Source organism: Gopherus flavomarginatus, chromosome 10, assembly GCF_025201925.1.
Source record: "Gopherus flavomarginatus isolate rGopFla2 chromosome 10, rGopFla2.mat.asm, whole genome shotgun sequence".
Lineage (NCBI taxonomy): Eukaryota > Metazoa > Chordata > Testudines > Testudinidae > Gopherus > Gopherus flavomarginatus.
Window position 1 is genome coordinate 37,169,065 of NC_066626.1, and position 23,725 is coordinate 37,192,789.

Genomic DNA, 23,725 nt, shown 5'->3' on the forward strand with positions numbered 1-23,725 from the left:
TTTTAGCAGACTCTTTTTTTCCTTCTGCTCCATGGATTGGAATAGTTAGTAACTAAAAAATACTATGTGCCCATTTGAGCCCTAAAACCTCAATCCTGCAATTGACTCCATTCATGTTGTGATCAATGGGGCTCCATATGGGTGCAGGGATCTGCCTGTGCAGTTACTGGTGCAGTTCCATGGCCTAAATTTCTATGTACTATGGCAGAAGTAAATTTAAATAGTGAATTAAAAATCTGACATTTGGTTGAAAAAAATGATGATCAGATATAGGCCCTGATCCTGCAAACATTTTACAAACATGTTTAAGTATGTGAATAGTCCCATTGACTTCAGTGGCCCCAATCCTACAACTGACTCTGCATAAACTCAGAGGTCCACTCAAGCAGTCAGTTGCAGGATTGGAGCCAACGGGACTACTCATGTGCATAAAGTGAGCATATGCTTACATTTTTGCAGATTGAAGAGTCCTGAAGCTCATGCCTCACAGCTTAAGAAGTGGCTGAAAGAATTTTTAAAAATTTGTAAATAAGAATAATTGTTTTAGCAGTAACATTCTGAATGATAAGTTTCAGCCTTGTTAATTTTTATAACATAAAATATAAATATAAAGCTCTTGAAAAGCAGGGAGAACAACAGAAGTGCTGACACAGTATGAACAGCACCAGTAGCTAGCCCATTGTCTGTTCTGCCTCCAATCAGTCCATATACTGGAAATTTACAATGGCCTCATCTCAATCATTAGGAAAAATTGACTGACTTTTATTATTGTGACTTTTTTTATACTCTGGGTTTCGCTGGTGAATATTTTAAATCATAACCAGTCCTCACTGAAGGAAGCTTGCAAGGTAACATACACAATGCTTTTGGGGGTGGAGTCTAGGTTTTATTTTAAGGGTGTCAGTGATACCTTCCCACACCAAAGCAAAATCATAGAACTGTAGGACTCTAAGGGACCTCCAGAGGTAGTAAGTCCAGCCCCTTATGTTGTGGCAGGACCAGGTAGAAATGTTCTTGGGGCCCAGTCTCCTATGTTTTACATACCTCTTTACTGTTGTCCTTGGTTGGTATTTTGTCTAGGCAAGGAGTACACGATAGGACCTTTTGTTGGCCTAGTTGCCTTTTTAGTATTGTATTTGGGATTTGCATTTAGTTATTTTTTTCCTTTCTGATGAAGTTCTAAAGTGTCCATCTTCATAACTGTCACACTGAATTGTTGTTTGTTGTCATTATAAATGTAACCCTGCAGATTGCCAGAGCCAGTGGCAGGCACTTAATACATAAAATACTAATACTGTTTTATCCTTAACAGAAGGGTCAAGCATTGTTCTTCTTTCTCCGGTGGTTAAGAGGTTAAGGACAGGAAGAAGGCAGTAAGAGCACCCAGGGGAGGCCACTTTCTTTCCAGAATTAGATGAATACTGTATCTGATGCTGATCCTACATCGTGAGGGGAGAGGGAGAGTGCAATGTGGATGAGTGCCTGATGGTAACACGTAGGGGAAATCTGGTGAGTGTTGATCCTACCCGGTGGGGGTAGGTAATGGAGAGGGGAGAGAATCAGGGTAAGTGCCTCATGCTACCTAGTAGGGGCAGCTAATGTGGGCATTTGGGTGAGTGCCTGATGCTACCAGCTGGGGGCAATAGGGTGATAGTGGGGGATGCCTGCTGCTCCTACCCGGTAAGGTTGAGTGGAGGGGGCGGGGGTGGCTTGGCTAGTGCATTGTTTTCCTTCGGGGTGGGGCTTGTTGTTGCCGGCTCTCTGCTGACCCTGCCCCAAACCAGCTGCAGCACCGGCTAAGGGAGGGGGGGAGATACTGTAGCTCCTGCTGCCCTTCCCTGCACGCCGGGTCCTCGGGCAGCCGCAGCAGAGCCAGGCTGAGGCTGGGTTCGCCGGCTGCCTCCCGCAGCGATCGCTCGGCGCTGCCTGCTCGTCTCGCGGGGCTCTGCCGCCAGGCCCGGGGCAGTGGGGCCGCCGCCGCCCCTCGCCAGGTGAGTAGCCTGGCTGGGTGGGGGGCTCGTCCCCTGGCTGCTGGAGGCGCGGGCTGCGGCCGCGGGCTCTCCGGCGGCGGGCGGGGGTGGGGCGGGGAGGAGAGCAGGCCCTGCGGCCTGACTGGGCTTTGTTCCCCGGGCTGAGGCGGCGGGGCTGGGCTCCCTTCTCCCGGGGGGACGTGCTCCACCAGCCGAGCAGCCCTGCTCGCTACGGGCGGGAGCAGCGATTGCGGGGTCCCCTGCCCAGGCTCCCAGCCGCTTCTCTCGGGAGCCGGCGAGAGGCTCCCAGGTACCTGGGTGTTTGCTGAACCCCTGCCCCGGGGGGTGACGAGCCCTAGCAGCGCCCCCCCTCCACCCGCGGGTTCGCTCAATCCCCGCAACAGGTTCGAGGACTGTGGGGCTTGTGCCTGGCCGGGGGGCTCGGGGAGGCGCCCTGTGCTGCGCGGGCTCCCCCGGGACTGCGGCGGCCGCCGTCCTTTGTGTTGTCACGCACCGAGGCGGCTGCGTGGGGGACCCCGGTCCCTTCCCGCTGCGGCACCCGGCGCCTTTCTCCTCCCCGGCCCTTGTTGCTGTGTGCGCCGCACGGCTTTGTACCCTGCCACTGCCGGGTAGACTTTGCAAGGGGAAAAGATGGTGGTTTGGGGAGAGGGAAGGGTCTTTGGGGAGAGACAAGGCTCCGGAGGAAAAGCGCCAGCATCCTGGGGGGCAGAGATGTTTGGTTTATTATGGGGGGTTTTCACAGTGCCTGCTCTGTACAGCTGTTAGTAGAAGTGTAATGAGGAGGCTCTGCTGGTCTTGGAACAATCACTGTGGGGTCAGTGCCTTGGCATCCCATCTTGCTGGCTTCTGGAAGCTAAACCAAGAGCTGTGGTTGCCATTTCTTTGATTTTGACAGGTCCATTGTTTTGCAAATTTACCTTTTCCCCCTTCTGATTGTACTGCATTGTGCTGTCCATTGAGAGGTTTATAGAGAGGTTGTTAGCCAGAAATGTGTGGGAAGGACATATTCTAAAGCACTCTCTTCCGAGTATTGTGTGTGCCCGGAGAAAGCACTTTGGTGGCAATCTTATGAATGGAGACAATCACTGAAGCACAACCCTCTTTTTTTAAATGAGCAAAAATTTGGTATTGCTCATGTGGACCCACGAAATGGCACGAGACTGAGCAGTGGGCAATTTTGTTAGCTCTTTTGTCATCTCTCCTCTCCAACCCTTAAGAAAATACAATTGGTCATTGCAGTGATTGCAGTCCTAAAAATGCAAATGTCCTAATGATATCTGCAAAGGTGAAATGTTGACTTTGCGTTTAAATGTGACTAAAATTAATTAATATTATGATTTAATGAATATTTATTTCCCTTTCCCCCTTCTTGTTTGCTATACATCTTAAATGTAATGCAACAATGTATACCTTTATTGTGTATGAGAGCAGCAACTCCACAAGCAAAGCTATATTGCTCGTCTGACACCCTAGTGAGGACTCTCCTTTTAAACTGAATAATTTATTTTCTAGTTCCCAACTGGCATTGTCAACCCTGAGCAGTCTTCATTGTGAGAAGAAAAAAGGGAGGGGAAATGGGGTAGGAAGGGTGACCTCAGGGTGAAACAGACAGAAGTTTGGTTGGAGAGGCCTAATTCAGGAATGGAGGTGTCAACCATGAGAGGGGAAAAAAAGAACTGTAGATAGCTGGAATATAAAATTTCTCTGCAGTGATGGATGTGCAGAGTCTGCAGAATCCTACAGAGAATGAGATCTCCATTGCAATGTACTGCCTCCTGCAGAATCATATAAAACAGCCCTTGCCAGCTAGCTTGCAAAAAAAAAAAAAAATATTGATCACAATCTTGGAAATCGGAACATCCTGGCTGTATGTGTTACAGTACAAGTAGGAAGCTTTCTCTGAAGACTGGGGTGGCCTAAGTCATCATTTCTTACTGAATCAAACGTTTCATTTAAGAAAATGAAGCTTTTGATTCCAAATAGTTGTGGAGATAACCTTCATTGCATGAACCAAAGTGATGCTGTCTTCCTGAGTCTGGAGACAGGATATTCCAGTACCTGCCTTTGCTGCAGGGAAAAACTTTCCTAAATAGGGGAAGTAGAGTGAAAGCTAGTTTCATTGTTGTTCAGTTCTTGGGAGTCTCAGTGAAATAGACAAGAAGCAGGTCAATGTCAGCTAGCTACTGTTTGGGAGAGCTATGAGCAGCAGCAGGGAGGGCACTGGAGATATTATTTGGAAAGGGGAGCCAAAAAACAGTGGTAGAGAACCACAACACAATCCTCACACAATAGTCAGCAGTCTTCAGGGTAGGGGAGAGGGAGGAAAACGTTTCCCTCCCAGCTGCAAAAAGTAGGCTGGGAAAACCTACATATTTATCAGCTAGATTCAGATAGAATAGGTAGAGCCTCTGAGCAGGGCCCAAAACCAGCACTGTCCTAGGAATCCCACCATCCACACTTTTTCTTTGAGCAGCTTAGGTGGGGGGGCATTGTTGCTGCCCCTGGATCTGTAGAAGTGTGTACTTGCATTCCCTGCATCTGCCTTAGTCATCTGACTAGAAAGTGTCCAGTAAATTTCTTTTCAAGCCTTGCTATGAGAGAAGTTGATGTTGCATTTGGGTGTGTGAGAAACTTAAGGAGCTTATTTAGATTAATCACTGGCCTTGTGTGTATGACAAATACAAATCCATGCCTTTTCTTTCTTTCTGTGCATGTGGGGGTACTCAACCACCACCATAAGACACTACCCCTTATATTGAAGTATTTGTCAAAGATTTATTTTTTTATTTGAAGGGAGTATCTTCTGATGCCTTGTGTTCTAGCATAAATCTTGAGTGGAATTTGTAATAATCAAGTTTCTTTTAAGGTAATGACTGGTCCAGTTTATAGTCATATCTCTTCTCTTTTCTTCCCCACACTGTTCCCCCTTTGCTTTGCTATTTTCTTTCTTTGAGGCGATCAAATTTCATGCTCTCTGTGGATCACCTCTAGCTGAAAATACACTACAAGAACAGTCATTCTCATTGCTTTCCCACTGCTTCCGGTGCTGCCTCAGGAGCAAAGCCTGTTAACTGTAACCAGTGCTGATTTCTACCATATGTTTTGATATAAAACATGCGATTCCTGCAATCCCACAGTCAACTTAAATCCCTGATTTAAATGTGTATGAATATATAATAGAAACTTTTCCCCCTCCCATTGTGTAAGTTGTGACATTATATAAATCCTCGTAACAAGGTTTCTAAATGATAATGTGTATTAAAAGCTACTAAAAAAGTATGTTCAAATTAAACTTTCATTTAAATCCACAGAAGCTCTGAGTAAAAGCTCAAACCTACTTCCTTAATACATCCCATTGTACTTGGATACTGCAGCACATATGGTTAAGTAGTAATGTAATATCCATAGTTTGATTCAGAAATTTGAAAATTAAAATCTTCATTCAAAACTTGTGTAGTTCCCACCCATGTTAGAATACAGGGCATCAGAATATATCCAGGCAATGGATGTAGCCGGAGAGCTAAGAAAGGTATCTCGACTGCAGTTCAGAACTTCCTTACAAGGTTTTATTGGGTCTACAGGTTCTTGAGTTTTGTGGAACATATTTTCAAATAGTGGCATTTTTAAAAACCAAACTTCAGATATGTAGTGTACATTGTGTAGTTCAGTTTAATATCTTAGCTCATAGACCTTCATAGAAAAGTTTCCCAGAATGGTGCTGTTAGTGATTAGTCTCTACAATACATGTGAATACAATAATGGTTACAGTATCTAATCCTGGTACTGAAGTATCTTAAAATGTTTTAGGACAGAGGGTAAATGAATACAGAGAAAATAGGATGGGAGGTTTGTGAATTTTACTAGAGAGGAAGTTGGTATGGGGAGTGCAGGGGAGAGGATTTGAAAAGCATCAGGGAGATGCATGGAGAGAAGCAGGAAGACTGTTTCAGAAGGGAAAGGTGTGGGTTAACTTGTGCGTAGACGTGGAGATAGGGAACCGCAAATAAGAGTCTGGTGTTGAAACTGTGCACTCTAGACTAAATTAGAAGCAAGTCTATGGAAGACTTTGAAGTGAGGAGAAACTTATACTGGATTCTAAAATGGACAAGGAAGCGAGAGCAGATGAATATGGGATGGGGTGCTGTTTTCCTGTTTCTATCAGAGAAGATGAGTTGCTGCATTATGGACAAGTTTGATGTTTGGAACATTGGGACCTAAGGAATCCATAAAGAAGGAAATAACAGTAGTTAAGACAAGAGGAGATGAAGGTATGAATTGGAAAATGAGTGACTGAAACAGTGATTGATGTAAGAGTGCTGCAGAAGCGATAGGTGGATTTATAGGCCTAGGAGAGGTAGAAGGCAAATGAGAAATCAGAGTCAAGTTAAACCAGTGGTGGGTAACTTGCAGCCCGTAGACAACATGCAGCCAATCAGAGTAATCTGCTGGCAGGCTGCCAGACAGTTCGTTTACATTTGCATGGCTGCCCGCAGCTCCCAGTGGCTGCGGTTCACCGTTCCCTCCCAATGGGAGCCATGGGAAGCATCAGCCAGCAGGTCCCTACGACCCGTGCCACTTCCCGCAGCTCCTATTGTCTGGGAACAGTGAACCGCGGCCATTGGGAGCTGTGGACGGCCGTGCAAATGTAAACAAACTGTCTGGTGGCCCACCAGCAGATTACCCTGATGGGCTGCAGGTTGCCCACCAGAGTTAAACTCTTGGGTTCATGGCAGTAGAGTGAATATGGAGTTGGTGTTGAGCCAGAGGTGGTGGAGATCTGTTTTGAATGTGTTGAGTTGAAGGCTCAGTGGAACTGAGGGTTGAACAGAGAAAATAAGGCAAAAAATGAGAAAATGTTTGGGGAATGAAGTGAGTAGTTGGATTTTCTCTCAATAGATTAGGGTATTCTTGGCATAGTAATGATATGCAGGGTTGAATTTGGGAAAGAAGTGGCCCTCCTTAATGGAAGGAATTGGCATGAACACATCACACAGGTGAGATGATATGCACTGCTTTCTCTCTCTTTTCCGCGCCCCCCCTCCCCTGGGTTTTCTTGAAAATGTTGATTTTTAATCAGCAGAGCCCTATGCTGTGAGGTATGGCTACACTAGAGCTGCCTCTTTCCCTATGCATCATCTTGATGGCTAAGGTCCCCTGATATGATTTTGCTGACAGTTCTCAGATGTACTACCTTGAGGGCTTGAGGCAGGATATTATCAGTAGAAAGATGTGTTATCTCTGTAGAACTCGCTCAATATAGCAGTCTTCTTGGCCTGAGTTTACTAAGTTCCAAAGCCTGCAGCAAGGCAAATAATTTTTGGTCAATTTTTTTTTTTTGACACTGAATCGTTACTGCAGTGACTGTTCAGGTTGTGGTTTGTGTTATCTGTTCTGGCCAGTTTGTTGCTGCTTATTGATTGGCTCTGTGATCAGAGGCATAGGAAGGGTACAGAAAATTAAAGAAAACAAGCACATCATGCAGTTTATAGAAGTGACCTATCTTACAAGATTTTTTTTTTAAGTAGCTGCTCAAATACTTATTATTTTGTGTGGCAACATAAGATCTAGTGAACTTCATTCTGTTTTCAAAATTTTTTCAGTTACAAATATATCAGAGGTATAAGCCATTGGTGCATAAACACTGTAAGATTCATGTCATTTGCATGTTTAGTGTGGACAAACTGCACATCAACCAGGTCAATCTAAGGTACTTCTATAGTCCCCATCACCACAGTATCTGAGCACCTCACAAGCATCAATATATTTATGCTTTCAACACTTCTATGAGGAAGGGCAGTACTGCTTATTCCCATTTTACATGTGGGGAATTGAGGCACAGAGACTGACTGACTTGCCCAAGATCACACAGGAAGTCTTTGGCAGAGCAGGGACTTGAACTCTTGTCTTCCAGTTCCTAGACTAATGCCCTAATGGCTAGACCATCCTTCCGCTGTGTTTATAATTAATAGAGTTTTTTGTTCTCTTGTGTGTGGAGGATTATTATGCATATCTTCCATCTCATGCATCAAAAGCAGACTACTCCCAGAATAAGATTTTAGAAGTACAGAAGGCCCTTGAGGGTATTACAAAGCTCAGACGAAAGCTTACTCTTGAATTTTGCATGTTGAAAGATTGTTCACAGGGTATCAGAAATACAGTTGTCTAGATAAGAGTTTTTTTTTTTTGTTAGTCAAGGAGGCAGAATTTCATTCTTTGTCTCATCTCTAGCTTCTGCTCGGCTTCATTATCTTAAATGTTAAGCAACAGTAGGAACCCAAATATATAAGTTTTGGTTTAGAAAATTAATTAAATATATACATACACACACACCCTTCTCTAGTACCACTGCAGAATATATGGGAACAAAATAATATAATTTTCAGTAGTGTCACTGGGCCATACAGATCATATTGAAATATTCCAGGGCCTTGGTTGAGACCAACATACTAATTTTCATTATAACCTAAGCCAGTCTTGTATATTATCATGCGGTCTTAAAGCTAGCTTGTTTTCCTCTATCACTGTCACAAAACGAATGCCAAGTTCTAATCTCAAACCCTAGAGCGTGTTTATACTTAAGTTTCTCCACACTGCCAGCAGTTGTACTCCATCAGTACAGCTGTTTCTCTAGATGTATTTTTTTTTCCCCAGCTGCTTATGGTTTGGAATCATCTAATCCGTCTCTTCTCTCACACTGCCTATTGTTATTCAGCAGCTTTACAAAATACTTCCTGACAGCCCTCAGCCATAGAAGAAGGGAAGTTAAAGGTTTAAGTGCTATTTCTTCATCATAGTCTGTTCTTTCATCATAGCCTTTGTTTTAGATCTGCTCATGAAAGATTTAGAAATCCAGTGCCATATCTTAGCACACTTTTTTTTATTGGTTGATTGGTGGGGAAAATATAAGAATGGCCCTACTGGGTCAGAGCAAAGGTCCATCTAGCCCAGTATCCTGTCTTCCAACAGTAGCCAGTGCTAGGTGCCCCAGAAGGAATGAATAGAACAGGTAATCATCAAGTGATCCATTCCCTGTTGCTCATTCCCAGCTTCTGACAAACAAAGGCTAGGGACACCATCGCTGCCCATTCTGGCTAGTAGCCACTGATGGACCTATCCTCCATGAACTTACCTACTTCTTTTTTTTTTTTTTTTTTTTGGACCCTGTTATGGTCTTGGCTTTCACAACATCCTCTGGCAAGGAGTTCCAAAGGTTGACTGTGTGTTGTGTGAAGAAATACTTAGGAGAATGTAGCCTCTTACTCTACAGTTGATGGATATTCATCCCATGACTCTTGAACTGTATGTGGGTCTGGGAAGATCTGTACATGTAGCCTGTGCTGTGGTCCTCTAGCTGACTCTCCAGCAAGGCAAGGGGAATACCAATCATAATAGCAGTATTTGGGGCTTGTATATTGGACCGCATGAGGGATGTAGGAAAAACAGACCAATGGATCAGTAACCATAGAGTTCCTCCCCCTGGTGAAGCGGATAGAGAGGAAAAGAAGCTAATGGATTTTAAGTGAGGAGGAATAGTTGAATAGGGGTCTCATCCAGCAGAAGGAGATAACGGAACCCCAACTTCCACCTTCATCAGGTAGAGCAGTGGCTCTCAACCTTTCCAGACTACTGCACCCATTTCAGGAATCTGATTTGTCTTGTGTATCCCCAAGTTTCACAACACTTAAAACTACTTGCTTACAAAATCAGACCTAAAAATATGAAAAGTCACAGCACATATTAGTGAAAAATTGCTTATTTTCTAATTTTTACCATGTAGTTATAAAATAAATAGATTGGAATATAAATATTATACTTACATTTCAGTGTATCATTTATAGAGCAGTAATAAACATGTCATTATCTGTGTGAAATTTTCATTTGTACTGACTTTGCTAGTGCTTTTTATGTAGTCTGTTGTAAAATCAGGGAAATATCTAGATGAGTTGATGTACCCTTGGAAGTCCTGTGTGTACCCCGAGGGGCATGTGTACCCCTAGTTGAAAACCACTGAGGTAGAGGAAGGGGAGAGAGGACAATGAGCTTTTGTTGTAATGTTCCATCTTTCTAGTTTAATATCAGATATTTATGATATGTTAATTCCTTTGTTAGAGAGAGCTCCCTAGATATTAAAGGTTGCATAATATATTTAAGAGATGGAGGGATGTCTTTTGATTCAAGAGTATTGTCAAGGGGTTTTCCCCCACTTTGAACTTTAGCATCCAAAAAGTGGGGCCTACATGATCACTTTTAATTTTAATTACTAGCTTAAATTTGGTATGCTGCCACCAGCCAAAAATATAGTGTTTGGCATACTTCCTGATCCCCCAAAACCTTCCCGGGGGAACCCAAGACCCAAACCCCTTGGGTCTTAAAACAAGGAGAAATAAACCATCCCCCCATTTTTCTTCCCCTCCGACTTTCCCCTCCCTGGGTTGCCTTGGGAAGCTATACAGATCCAAACTCCTTGGATCTTAAAACAAAGAGGAATTAACCATTCCCTTCCTTTTCCCCCCACCAGTCCCTGGTGAGTTTAGACTCAATCCCTTTGATTTTTCCTTTTTAAGAACCTGATGGATTCCAAACCAAGAAAATTTTTACCTCTTCTTTCTTTAATTAAAAGCTATCTCTGTAAAATCAGGATGGAAAATGCTTACAGGGTACTCAGATTCATATAGCCTAGAGGGACTCTCCCCCAACCCCTCCTACCCCCAGCCTGATATTCAAAGTTACAGCAAACAGAGGTAAAAATCCTTCCAGCAAAAGACACATTCACAAGTTAAGAAAACAAACATAAGACTAATCCGCCTTGCCTGGCTATACTTACAATTTTGAAACATGAGAGACTGATTCAGAAAGATTGGGAACACCTGGGTGTACGTCCCTCTTAGCCCCAAGAGCGAACAACGAACAAAACAAACAGCACAAACAAAGACTTCCCTCCACCAAGATTTGAAAGTATCTTGTCCCCCCGTTGGTCCTCTGGTCAGGTGTCAGCCAGGTTCACTGAGCTTCTTAACCCTTTACAGGTGAAAGAGACATTAACCCTTAACCATCTGTTTATGACAAGTATTCATGTAAGAAATTACAATGCAGTTTGTCAATAAAGGATATAGAAAAACTAGACAAACTTCAAATCTCTTTATCAAAATACATAAAGATCCTATTTCAAGGCAGACAAGTGGTGAAGAAAGTGCAATTCAGAATACTGAAAACAATATCGATATACTTATCAGTTCTTGTTTTTAAGGTTTTTTCCCTACAAAATCTTATTTGGGGGAGGGAGGGTTGGGGGGAATGTTTGAACACTGAGGTATTCTTGCCATGTACCACCATTGACCTTTTATCTACTTGTCTGTTTATTGCATAGTCCCTTTTTTTTTCTTTAAGGCTGTTTTCCCTGAGCAATGGCTTTCTACCCATCCTGCTTTCTGGATATTGACCATCTTAATTAAAGTGAGGGCAGGAGTGAATAGTCCTGTACCAATTGGGTCTCTTATAGTGACAGCTGCGTCTTGGGTCACTTTATAATTTGATTATTATACTAGTCAAGGGGTGTCAAACCTGCAGTCCTCAAGGGTGATGGTGTTGGGAAGAACATATGCACTTGATTATCAACTGAAAATGTTCTCCCTAGGTCATGCCCGATGATTCCCTGCTAGATTCTCAACCCTGACTAGAACAGCCTGGAGGCTGCTGTCATTTACACCAGCTGGCAACTCTGTGGCCAAGGGACCATATGTCACCTATGACCTGGGTTCTCGGAGGGAAATGTAGAAATGAGCTATTCCTGCAGGGCTGGGGGAATCTCCATTAGGGGAATTATAAATGGTTTCTCCTCCCTTAGCATTGCCTGAACAGGGCAGCAAGTCCATCCTAAATTATTGATTGTGGTTCTTTTGATCTCTTTTGCAACTATATGCTTGGCCTTGAGGCCAAAAGGATTGGATACCCTTGCTCCACTAATCTTACGTGGAGTGGGGTTAAGTCAATGCAGCATCGTTCGTGTTCCCTCTCTGTATAAGCTCCAGGAGTGAAGCTGGATGAGAGCTGCTCTCTATGGCACTATCACCTGATAAAGTCAGATATATCCTCATATAAGAGCTAATTCTTTCAGCATTTTCTTATATAAACTGCCCTGTCAAAAAATAGGTGTATAGATTTGACCCAGCTGGCCTCTCTTCATACCCAAAGATTCGCTGGATTTTTCTGTGGATTTTAGGGTGCCTGGGGGTTTGGAGGGCTCTGTCCACAATATAGGGAGTCTAATGCCCATTAGAATGACTGGGCAGAAATTCTGTTGCCTTGGAAGGCAGTGCAGTTTGTAGGACTGAACATAAGAACAAACATAAGAACTGAGCATAGAGTTAGGAGTCAGGTAACCCTAAATTCTAATACTGCCTCTGCCACTAACCTGCAGTGTGGCCTTTACCAAGTCACTTCATTTCCATCTGTTTTCTCATAAGTAAAATAGGGATAATTCATATCCACCTACCTCACAAGGTGTTGTGAAGGTTGATTTGTCTGCACAATGCTCTGAAAATATAAAGCACTATAGAAATGAGAAGTAGTGTTAATATTAAGACTGTAGAGTTTTCTTCCTTAATTGGACCTTCCCTTAGTTTTTTACATTCAGAGCTCAATCTGACCCAATGTCTTGTGGCTTTCCCCCTCCCAACTCTCCCCTCCGCCCCCATGGGGCTGGAGAGAGGAAGGGAGTGGAGTGGAGTGGAACTGCTAGAGTTGTTACTTTTTACCTTTTTTTTTCCCTCAAATGAGGAAAGATGCTCTGTGGCTATCCCCTCTTCCTTATGCTCCTGCACCCAGCCAGAGGGACCGGACTCCAGCTAGGCTGACCAGATAGCAAGTGTGAAAAATCAGGACAGAGGGTGGGGGGGCTAATAGGAGCCTATATAAGAAAAAGCCCCAAATATCAGGACTGTCCCTATAAAATTGGGACATCTGGTCACCCTAACTCCAGCACTCTCCTCCTCCTCCTCCCTCCTGCCCTATGACTGCTGCTACCAACCAAAGGAGGGGACTCTCTACGGTGTCTATTCCTCCAGTCTTTGTCTCCCTCCCACTCTGTGAAATGAATAACTGAGCTGAAATTTAAAACTTCCAATTCCATTTGCTCCCTCATTCACTAATTCCCTCTCCATTGTCTGTCTGTCTCTCCCTATTCCTCATCCTGCCCCACATTTATCTTCACCACTTTCTATCCCTTTCACTTTCTTTTTCTCCAACGTTATGAGGGGGAGAGAGTGGAAGAGGCAAGGCAAGCGGTAGAGAGGAGATAATGAATGTGCAGTATGGAGGTGAGGGGAAGAGGGAAAGGTTCATGGGGGGAGGAGGAGGAAGAAGAGTGAACCAAGGAGTATTCAGCATGAAGAAAGAGGATGGGGTAGAAGGTGGAGGGCAGGAGACACACCATGCTCCTAATTCATGCACTTGCGCTTGGGTGTCCAAACAGCATTGCTGCTAAGCATAAATTTGGCCGGGGTATGATTTGGGGCTCTGGTGTGATTTAGCCTAGCAAATTGGTTTAATCCTTCAGCTAATGGATGTTGGGTACAGTTTTCAGTCCCTTCATGTATGTTTTGTCAAGAGTACAGCTGAGTTGCAAATGGTTTTCCTGTCCTGTGAAAACTTTTGATATTTCAAAAATGTTCTTGTCTTGTCCTGGGATACAAACGTGACCTTTCATAGAAAAAGCAGACAGAGGCTTACTCCAGAATAGCCAAATCTGGCAGAGTAGGGACTTGAACGTGGTCTCCCACATCCCAGATGCTTGCCAATCCCACCAGCCTCTTGGCTGTTCTGGGCTGGTGTGTGCTGTCTTAGGGTATGGCTACATTTGGAATTTCAAAGCGCTGCCCCGGCAGCGCTGCGAAGTGTGAGTGTAGTCAGAGCGGCAGCGCTCCCAGCACTGCTGCCCTGATTACACTGACGCTTTACAGCGCTGTATCTTGCAGCGCTCAGTGGGGTGTTTTTTCACACCCCAGTTGCAGCGCTGTAAAGTGTGAGTGTAGCCAAGGCCTCAGTTTTGACCAGAAGTTCCATCCTGGACATGAGAAACCTTTCTGGATGAAAGTTTAGTTGCAACTCTTACGTTCCCCCAAATTCATTTAAAATTGCCCAGCTTGCTCAATGAGGAGTTGTTGTGTTAGTGTGTACACAACAGAATGGATATGATATTGCATTTGGTTTAAACTTAAATAAATTTGCACACTGCTGAAATTTACAAGATCTATCATTTTTGTTTGCTTAATCCTTTGGTAAGAATTAAAACGGCTGTGAGGTAAAAAGGTATGATGTAAAAGTTCAGTATGCTCTCTTTTAATTAGTATTTTTCCTCAATATATAATCAGTTTAGAATTGAACAAAGCAGTTTTAAATAAGATAAACCATGATTAAATATGTGGAGTTAAAACCTTTGAGCAATTGGTTTTAAAGGATGAAGACTCTGTTCTCCTCTTGCCGTGCCCCGCACCCCCATGTTGACAGTAAAAATATTCATTTTGGGCATCTTCAGTTGCACACTAACATTTACGTTCATCTTACTTTGAGCTTTTGTTCCTTTAAAAAAAATCTATTAAATCAAACAATTTTTGTTTGCTCTTAGGTTATAAATGATGAGCCAATGGGCTGATTTAACTGCTCTTATACTTGCAATTTTCCTTTTTTGTTCCTATGCGTGTTATAACTTGAGAAGCATATCCCCAATCATATACATCAGACCTTCTTATGTTATCCTGTCTATCCTCTTTCCAAAGCTGTATATCTTGAGTACTTTGAATTAAGTTAAGTGACTACTGCTCTTTAGTCTACACATTGATAAAAATCACTAGTGGGGTGTCATTTGCCTCCCTCCCAATTGTTTTGGAGGATATGGACTATGGTACCTCCAGTATGCTGCTGCTTCTTGGCTCACTGCCTCTTTACTTTTTTGTGTGTGTGTGTGCATAGTCTCCAGCTGTTTGATTTTATGGCAGATGTTTCAATTTGGATCAGGGATTGCTGATTTAAGCTGATCCAGGATAAGACTGAAGTAATGCCTTCTGGGTTGAGGATAGCATCTTGAGGAACTCTAATGGTGGTTTATATACTTCTGGCATTCAGAGAATGAAACAGCTGGTTATGAAACAGGTTGAGATTTCAGGAGTTGGTCTGGATTTCTCTCCACGTACAAGACAATTTTTCCGTAATATTGCAGAATGGGTATTGTTATCTGTACTATTATAAATTATTTCTGCTTATATTCATAAGCTACAACAGCTTTGGATTTAATTGTCCCCCTTCTTGGTAACTTGTCAGCATTTCTGTGGCACTCCTTTATAGTCTTAATGCCTCAAAAACATTAATGAATTAAATCTCTCATACTCCTATGAAATAGGGAAGTAATGTAGAACATCCCCATTTTACAGATGGGGGAGGTTGAAGAGGAACCATAAATAGAAACCAGTTTTTCGGACTTCTAGTTCTGTGCCTTAACCAGAAAACCATTAAATGCCTCCCCACCCACCCCCCCAAAAATCAGTTAATTAATTTGTCTGGTGATAGCTCATGCCGTTCCAGAATGTTGAGTTCAGCAAAACTCAAACGTCTGAAAATCAGGAAATACGATGGTAAGGTAAACACCCAGGCAGCCTCAGCTCCTCACCCCTAGACCTGCCAACAGCCACTGGGAATTATCTGCATGAATTCCAGCTGCCTTTACTGTGTTAAGTGTAGCTGTATTGTTTGGTGGAGGAACAAGTTGTAGTTTGGAAGAGCTGTGATTGTGATAGGAGGTGATCCCTATACCATGTGTTATCCAAGGAACCAGGTATATGTGTACCTTTTGAGATTTCAGTCTACATCATTTCAGTACAGAATTGTGTAAGTTGTATCAGTAGCAGGGCACTGGGATCCTCTTGCCATGGATACTGTCAGTGGTAAGCTGGACTACGCAAGCAGTCTGTGGCTATACCAATGGGTAGGGGAAAGTATAGGTTTAGGCAGTATCCTGTGTGAAAGGGTTGCACAGGGCTATGAAATGGTTAAAGTTTACAGCTGGGGTGTTCTGTCAGGGAAGTAAGGTCAGTGTTGTGAGTGTAGGGCAAGTGCATGTAGTGCCTGTCCATAAAGCGAAAACACAGAGTGCGAGTGTGTGTGTTGGCATTGTGGGGCATTGCCCAAAGAGGGCAGAGTGAAAGTTGCATGGGCAGGGAAAGTGGGTCAGACCCCTGCAAAGGTGTCATTCAGATTGCACCACACACATGGAAGGGGAGAATTCAGGGCTGACAGCCCCCTCCAACCCTAACTTGCTCTCCACCCCCTCCTGTTTTCTCCCCTCTCCTGAACCTCTCAGCCCCTCATTCCCCTCCTATCACCCATTCATCCCCCACTCTATGGGCTTGTCTACATCAGAAAGTTGCAGCGCTGGTGAGGGAGTTACAGCGCTGCAACTTAGGAGGTGTACACATCTGCAGGGCACCACCAGCGCTGCAACTCCCTGTTTGCAGCGCTGGCCGTACTCCCGTTTTGTCTCGGGTGTAGAGGATCCAGCGCTGGTAATCAAGTATAGACACTTACCAGCGCTTTTCTTGACCTCCGTGGAATAAGCAGGTATCCCAGCATACCTGAGGAAGCCTCTGGTAATCAAGCTGGTCTCCTTCCCCGGCTTGCTCTCGCGTTCCCCAAACCCCGAGCAAGCAGGTCTCCTTCCCTGAGGTTTGCTGGGTGGTTCCGGGAACGCGAGAGCAAACCGCGGCGAAGCTGGTCTCCTTTCCCGGTTTGCTCTCTCGTTCCCCGAACCCCCGAGCAAGCAGGTCTCCTTCCCTGCGGTTTGCAGGGTGGTTCGGGGAACGCGAGAGCAAACCGGGAAAGGAGACCAGCTTCGCCGCGGTTGGCTCTCTCGTTCCCCGAACCCCCGAACAAGCAGGTCTCCTTCCCTGCGGTTTGCAGGGTGGTTCGGGGAACGCGAGAGCAAACCGTGGCGAAGCTGGTCTCCTTTCCCGGTTTGCTCTCGCGTTCCCCGAACCCCCCTTGAAGCCGCCCAACAGCGCTGCAGTGTGGCCACATCTAACACCACTTGCAGCGCTGGTTGCTGTAAGTGTGGCCACTCTGCAGCGCTGGCCCTATACAGCTGTACTAATACAGCTGTAACAACCAGCGCTGCAAAATTTTAGATGTAGACATGGCCTCACAAGGTGGATTGTTCCCAAATGTTTACAGTTCAATCTCAGATTTCTACCCAGGGTAGATTTCAGACTTCAAAGTTGCAGGCTAAGAGAGACGTTAAGTGGCCCATTCACCTCAGTGTGATGTTCTCCTATGAAAAAGAATAGCACATGGTTATGAATACAACCTAAAACAATGCCTCTGAGGCATGTGAATGGCTCCATTCATATCAGTGGGTGTCCTCTTGCTGGCCTTCCCTCCCTGCACACAGTGATGGAAACTCTCATCTAGGGTGTCCAGATGTTAAGGGGAAAATATCGGGACCGCTTCGGGCGGGGGGTGGTGGTGGTGGGTTTTTTTTTTTTGTTTACACTCACTCGCCTGGGAGTTTGGCAGCGATTCGGCGGAAAGCGCTTCTGTCGTGGACAGTCTTCGGCGGTATTTCAGCGGCGGGTAATAAACCTTGCCGCCAAAGACAGAAGCACACCACGCTGAAATGCTGCTGAAGACCGTCTGTGGCTGAAGGACTCTCCACCGAATTGCCGCCAAAGACCAGGAAGCAAAATATCGGGACAAATAGCGTCCCAACTGTACTCTGGTTGGGACGCGGGACAAACTCCTCAAAATTGGGACAGTCCTGATTTTATCGGGACATCTGGTCACCCTACTCTCATCTGATATGTGTCAAGCATACTTGTTCTCAGCCACTCAGTCAGTGCCAACAGTGTGTTCTTAGTGTATGCGCTGAGCATATGTTTTAAGATTCCCACCTGGAGAGTCAGGTCTTCCCCAGATCCTGGCTCAGATGGGAGGGGTAAGGAAAGGGGCTCAGACAATCCCCAAACAGCAATCCGCCACCCACCCCCAACTTGGCTCATATGAGGGAGAGAGGGATGGAGGGGTCAGATCCCCATAGATAGCTATCTATAGTCAAGACCTCCCAGATTCTGGCAAACATCGGGGGGGCGGGGGACAGGGAGCAGGGCTCAGACATCACCTGAAAAGCAAGCCCCTCAGAAACTGGCTTACATGGGAAGGGAGATGGGGGAGAATCATATCACTGTGGTTGGGCAGGAGCTCCCCAGACCCTGGCGCACACATGGGGGTAGAGAGTGGGACTCTCACATCCCCTAGATCCCAGCTTACAAGGGAGGGGTAAGGAGTGGGGGCTCAGACAACCCATATATTGGTGCGTACACAGAGGAAGAATGTGGGCCCACAGGTGACCCTGCTCCTGTTTTTCCCCCTGTCCTGCCACTCTCACCCATGTCCCTTTCCTAGCACCTGAGCCTGCCAGCCCCACTCACCTCCCCTATCACCTATCCCCATTCCCTCCACTCCTCCATCCCATAAAATGCCCTTATCCTGCCAACAAGCATTCACATATCAGTTTAAAAAAAAACAAACATCCTGCGATTACTTTCCCTCAATAGAGAGAGGTTTTAACAAAAATGTATCCCAGCCATTTCCAGGTTTCTGCCCCAGGTGGGACTCAGACTGACACTGGCTGAGTGGGTCAAGTTCATAGGACTCCTGCTTATTTCCTTGGCTCTCTAGCTGACATGAACATTTGAAGGCTATCAGTCCTGTTAATTCTTCTGTCCATGCATGCTCAGTATAATAAATTTGGCATGAGAATTAATGCATGAGTCTTGCAACTAGCCAAACTGGAAAAGCAAAATATTTTTGAAATAATCTTTTAATTTGATTTCCCCTAAAGAACTGGTGAGTGGCAGGCACTCTATTGGGGTAATCCTTGAGTACTGGGCATCTTGGTGCAACGATCTGAGCCCTTGTTTGAGCTCTGTGACCAAAAATAGGTTGCCAGAATCTCTCAACTTTAAGAAAAACCATTTTTTTCCAGAGCCTATATCTCAGGAACCACATGGTCAAATGGCTCCCAATTTAGATCACTAAGAGAACTCTGCATACCCATGAGGCACACCAGATTTCAAGGCAATCTGAGTAACTGTATAGTTTTTGGTGCACTTGGAAGAGTCAAGCTTTAAATAGAAACCTGGTCTGAACCATAACTACAGCTGGGCTGTTGCCCTGCAGTAATATTTCCTCTCTTGGAATGGGATGAGGGAATAATTTAATTTTCTGAAAGATCAAGACATTACTGTTAGTTTATAATGCACTTAATGATTTAACCCTGAAGCACTTGCGTGATCATACCTTAATTCTCTTCTAAGCTGAGTTTGCCCAGTTTGTTGTTGCTTCTGTGCAGAAATTTCTGTTGGGTGGGTTAGGAACAAGAGTATAGTGCTAAAGGGAACCTGACTGCAGCTGTCTTCAGGTCAGCTAGTTGATGCCAGTTTTGGGAGGAGGGTGTTTCCTCTGGGTTTTCCCTCTTCTTTTTAGGGCTGTTGCTTTTCTGTCTTTTTTTTAAACTAACTTTCTTTTGTTTTAAAGAGTGTCTGGCTTTTTGGACACTTGTTTTTATTTTATTATTATAATATTGCACAGTGCTCAAGATGTTAAGATAATGGAATATGATTTCTTCATAAGCCAAATTCTGCAGCTTATTATCTTTTCTACAACTTTTAAATGTTTTTTTAGGATTGAATTGTCCTGGACAGTATGTAGCGTTCTAAATAGTCTCATCAGAGCCTAGAAATAGTATGGAAATAGAGTGTTTACTCTTGGTCTGTGATTGAAGACTCTTTCATCTGCAGCCAAAAATCATTTTTGCACTTTATCACACTGTCAGCTCATATCTAATTTGTTCACTGTCTCCTCTAGGCTTCTTTCAGCAGTGCTGCTTTCTAAGTATCTCTCTCTCATGAATTGTCTCTGTTTAACAGACATTTTCACCAGATGTATAAGCTTGTGTTTTTTTCCAGACTGAATTTTATTTAGTAGTTGTTTTCTAATCTTTCTGTCCTGTTGCATTTTTTAAGATATTTGCAACACTTCCCAGTTAATATTTTTGTGTTTTTAAATGGAAATGCTAAATCAGGGCCTAATGCAGACCTGTGTCACATCTCTCTGGGAACCTCCAAACAATTTAGTACATTGCTTTTTGATAGTACTTTCGTTTATGGTCTTTCAGACAGCCTTTTGTCAATATGACAATGCTCATATGATTCATATCCAAGTAATTTTGAATTAGTTTTGCGATGCTCTTTAGCTATACCATATGTCCTTCGTCCCCAGTTTTGCAATCTGATATGTGGTCTGATGCGGAGATCAGAGGTTGGGAGTAGAGATCTAGGTTCTGTTCCTGGTCCTGTCACTTGACATAGTGTATGACCTTGGGCAAGTCCATTTAACCTGTGCCTCAGTTTCCCCATTTGTAAAATGGGGTATGATACTTGCCTCCTATTCCAGGAGTGTTGTGACATATTTGTAAAGCACTTTGGGATCTTTGGATGAAAAGTGTTACATTATGATTATTTCATAAACCAGTTCTTGTCAACATTTATTGTTCTACTGTCATTTAGGTCTTTAATCCGTTCCCTTCTTCTCCAATCCCAATTTCTTTATTTTATTAGGAACTAAAATTTATTGTTACTAATCAGTCATCACCAGAATTGTTCTTCCCCCACCCCCATATATGAATTTCGTCAGTCCTATGGTTTCTTTATAATTTTCCATAACACTTATGAAATATGTGTCAGCATGTTAGAGCTAATTCCTTTAAGATTCTGGGATAAACGTTATCCAGAGCTACTGACGTGTGATGATGTAGTCTGTGCTTAAAGTATTCCCTTTTCTGTTTAATTAAAAGCTATATTGATGAACTTTTTAAATTATCCATCTTACTTTTGTTTTTTTGTATTGAATGTTGTATTAATTTAGATGGAGTATGAGGCTAACGGTGTTAACATTACCCAGTTATTGTCCAATATTAAACAGTTACTTAACACTGTTTAATACTGGAGTTTGGTTTACAGAGACCTCAGCCTGCTTATTACCCTGGCAAAAACACCATTACAAATTGTTTTTAACCTTTTATTAAAGATAAAGAAAAGGAGGAAAAACAATTAAAGCATTTGCAATGTAAAGTATTAAATAATGCTTTCATGTTAACACCATCCTGTATTCCCTTTCCCTGTAACTGGAGAGATGTTTTAGAAGGAAACTCTTTCTGCCCCCTACCTTGTTTGACAGTCTCTTAGGTGGCATCAAAGATGGTAATTGTCCTTTTGGGGAAAAGAGAAGTTAGCTGAAATGTGCTGGAGCTGCTGTCTAAGTCCAATCCTGTTTCATCCCAGGTAGAATTTGGGATTCAGCAGGACCTGGTGGAGGTGGTGATGTCATCTAGGTCCCAGTCTGGTCAGGACATCTCTCAGGATGAGTGTGACAAAAGCCTAGGGTTCAAGGAGATTGTGGGGGTGGTAGCTATGATGGTGAAGTTTGCTCCAGTGTCTAATTCCCTCCTCTCCCCCAACTGCCAAATCTCTTTCTTTAAGGACCCTCAAAGGGAAAGTTGGGGGATGGAATAGCCCATCCCCTCACTATTTTGTCCACCAGTTTGGCCTACTTTCTGACACACCAGTTTGGATGCACCGATTTATGATTCTACACTTCTCTTGTTTACCATGCAGGATGTGAATATGCAGGATGTGAATACAGTCCTTGGCTTATATTAGGAGGCCTTTTTGTTTGGACTAATTCAGTATTTGTGTCTCCCTTTCATATCTTTTCACATCAACATTTGTTATAGGTTATTGTGATATCTTACGAATCTTTACATACTTTTTACAGTTGAACTCACCACTTGAGTAAATTTGTAGGCCCAATTTCTTACAACATAGGAAACAACTTTTTTTTAAGAGTTCAGTAGGTCAGCAATTTTAGAAGAATTACTGAACCTAATCTCCCTCCTTAACAAGTGATCTTTTGCTAAAAGTGTGCTGTTAGCATGTGGGTTGATTTGTTCGTCAAAAGAAGGGAATTGATAAACACGTTGTCCTTTGGGGAATGGAGAGGAGAAAGTTTGGTTTAAAAAAAAAAAAAGCCACACTAGCAGAGTTGAAATACCTGCTTTGCAAACATCTCTAACCAAACCTCATTTGGTGCCCAGCCGTTAGTGGATAGTCCATCCTACGTTCCTATTAAATTCTGACACTATAATTCATCCAAGATCGTTCTCTATTAAATGAATAATCAAGACATTAGATCAGGGGTAGGCAACCTATGGTACATATGCTGATTTTCAGTGGCACTCACACTGCCCGGGTCCTGGCCACCAGTCCAGGGGGGCTCTGCATTTTAATTTAAATTTTTAAATGAAGCTTCTTAAACATTTTAAAACCTTATTTACTTTACATACAACAATAGTTTAGTGTTATATTATAGATTTATAGAAAGAGACCTTCTAAAATGTTAAAATGTATTAGTGGCATGTGAAACTTTAGAGTGAATAAATGAAGACTCGGCATACCACTTCTGAAATGTTGCTGACCTCTGCATTAGATTAATGTGACTCTCCCATCAGGGAGTGCAGGAAAGGCATTAGCTTGTGCCACAGTACGCCCCTTCCCTGCAGCCATCCAAAGCTGACTGTTGCAGCCTGAAGCCCAGCTCTGATCCACCTGCTGTTCTCTTGCCCTCTTGTGGGCTCAGTGCGTTATCATCAAGTGCAGCAAATCCATCTTGTTTCCAGTGTCTCCTGAAAATTGCAAGCAGAAAAGAGGTTTAGTTTGTATTCTCCCCCTGCCCTGCTAGTCCCCACTGAAGAACGGGCATTGGTTAAATAACATATTATCCAGAGCCCGGTCACCTGGACCCCTCCGTAAATCAAATGCCTTCAAAGCTGCAGATGTTGCCACGTCATTCCTGAAGGAATACTTACCAGATCTTGCTGTATTGTACCCCAAGCAGGCTCACACCTTTCTTAATACTGCAGCAAATGGATCTCTGGTCAAGTAACTGGCATCCCAGTATAATACGATAAAAGGCTGGCTCTGACGAACACCAAGTCAGAAAATGTTCTTTTGGATTTAATTGGGCATAACTGCTCATCTAGGCATTCTCTTAGTTCTGTTCTGGGCTTCAACTTCTGCTTATTGACCATTATTTAACCTGCACCTCTTCCAGTTCCAGTGTGTGCTTGGAGTGGCCTGTTGATGCTCCAGAAGGGACTTCACTAATCCCAGAAGTGCTGAAAAGCCACAGCAAATTCTGCCTTAAACAGCATTGTCTCTTCCCTGCAAAAACTTGCTCTGGGGGCAAAGCCTGTACTGATCCAACACCCACTGTAGCATCCAATTGTACCTGTAAATTTCAACCTGGCATCCAATCATGTCACTCCCTTAAACTATTTTAAAAATGTCTCCCACTCTCAAGTATTTCCTCTTTTTCTTTGTCAAAATAATGAGGTTCCTTAATTGCCAAGGTGGCTGCTATTAAGTGTACACAAAAGCCCTGACCAGGACAGTTAGGGGCAAAATTTAAAGAGCCCATAATTACATGCAACTGCTTTGGATTTACTTTGCCAAAACTCTTCATCACTTGTGTTAACATACCTAATTTGTCCAGATTTTCCTTAGGCGTGATACACCTACCAATTTGATTTCCAGGTATGTCATTCTCTGGGTTGTCTCTTTTTTTCAGGGGGTGAG

The 23,725-nt window shown here is 43.6% G+C and overlaps 1 protein-coding gene across 6 annotated transcripts in view; it reads left to right on the forward strand.

The window, feature by feature from the left end:
* The first annotated feature begins 1,405 nt into the window (after nt 1–1,405).
* The window catches only part of SESTD1 (SEC14 and spectrin domain containing 1), a 118,567-nt gene continuing 96,247 nt past the window's right edge, over nt 1,406–23,725 (forward strand). The window contains exon 1 of one of the 6 annotated variants that reach the window (XM_050916802.1): nt 1,406–1,509. The gene's annotated coding sequence lies outside the window, so the exon portion shown is untranslated. Of the gene's footprint in view, nt 1,510–1,546; nt 1,565–1,662; nt 1,681–1,805; nt 1,992–2,208; nt 2,281–23,725 lie in introns of those variants that run through there. The other 5 variants (XM_050916805.1, XM_050916806.1, XM_050916807.1 and 2 more) reach the window with 5 other exon arrangements.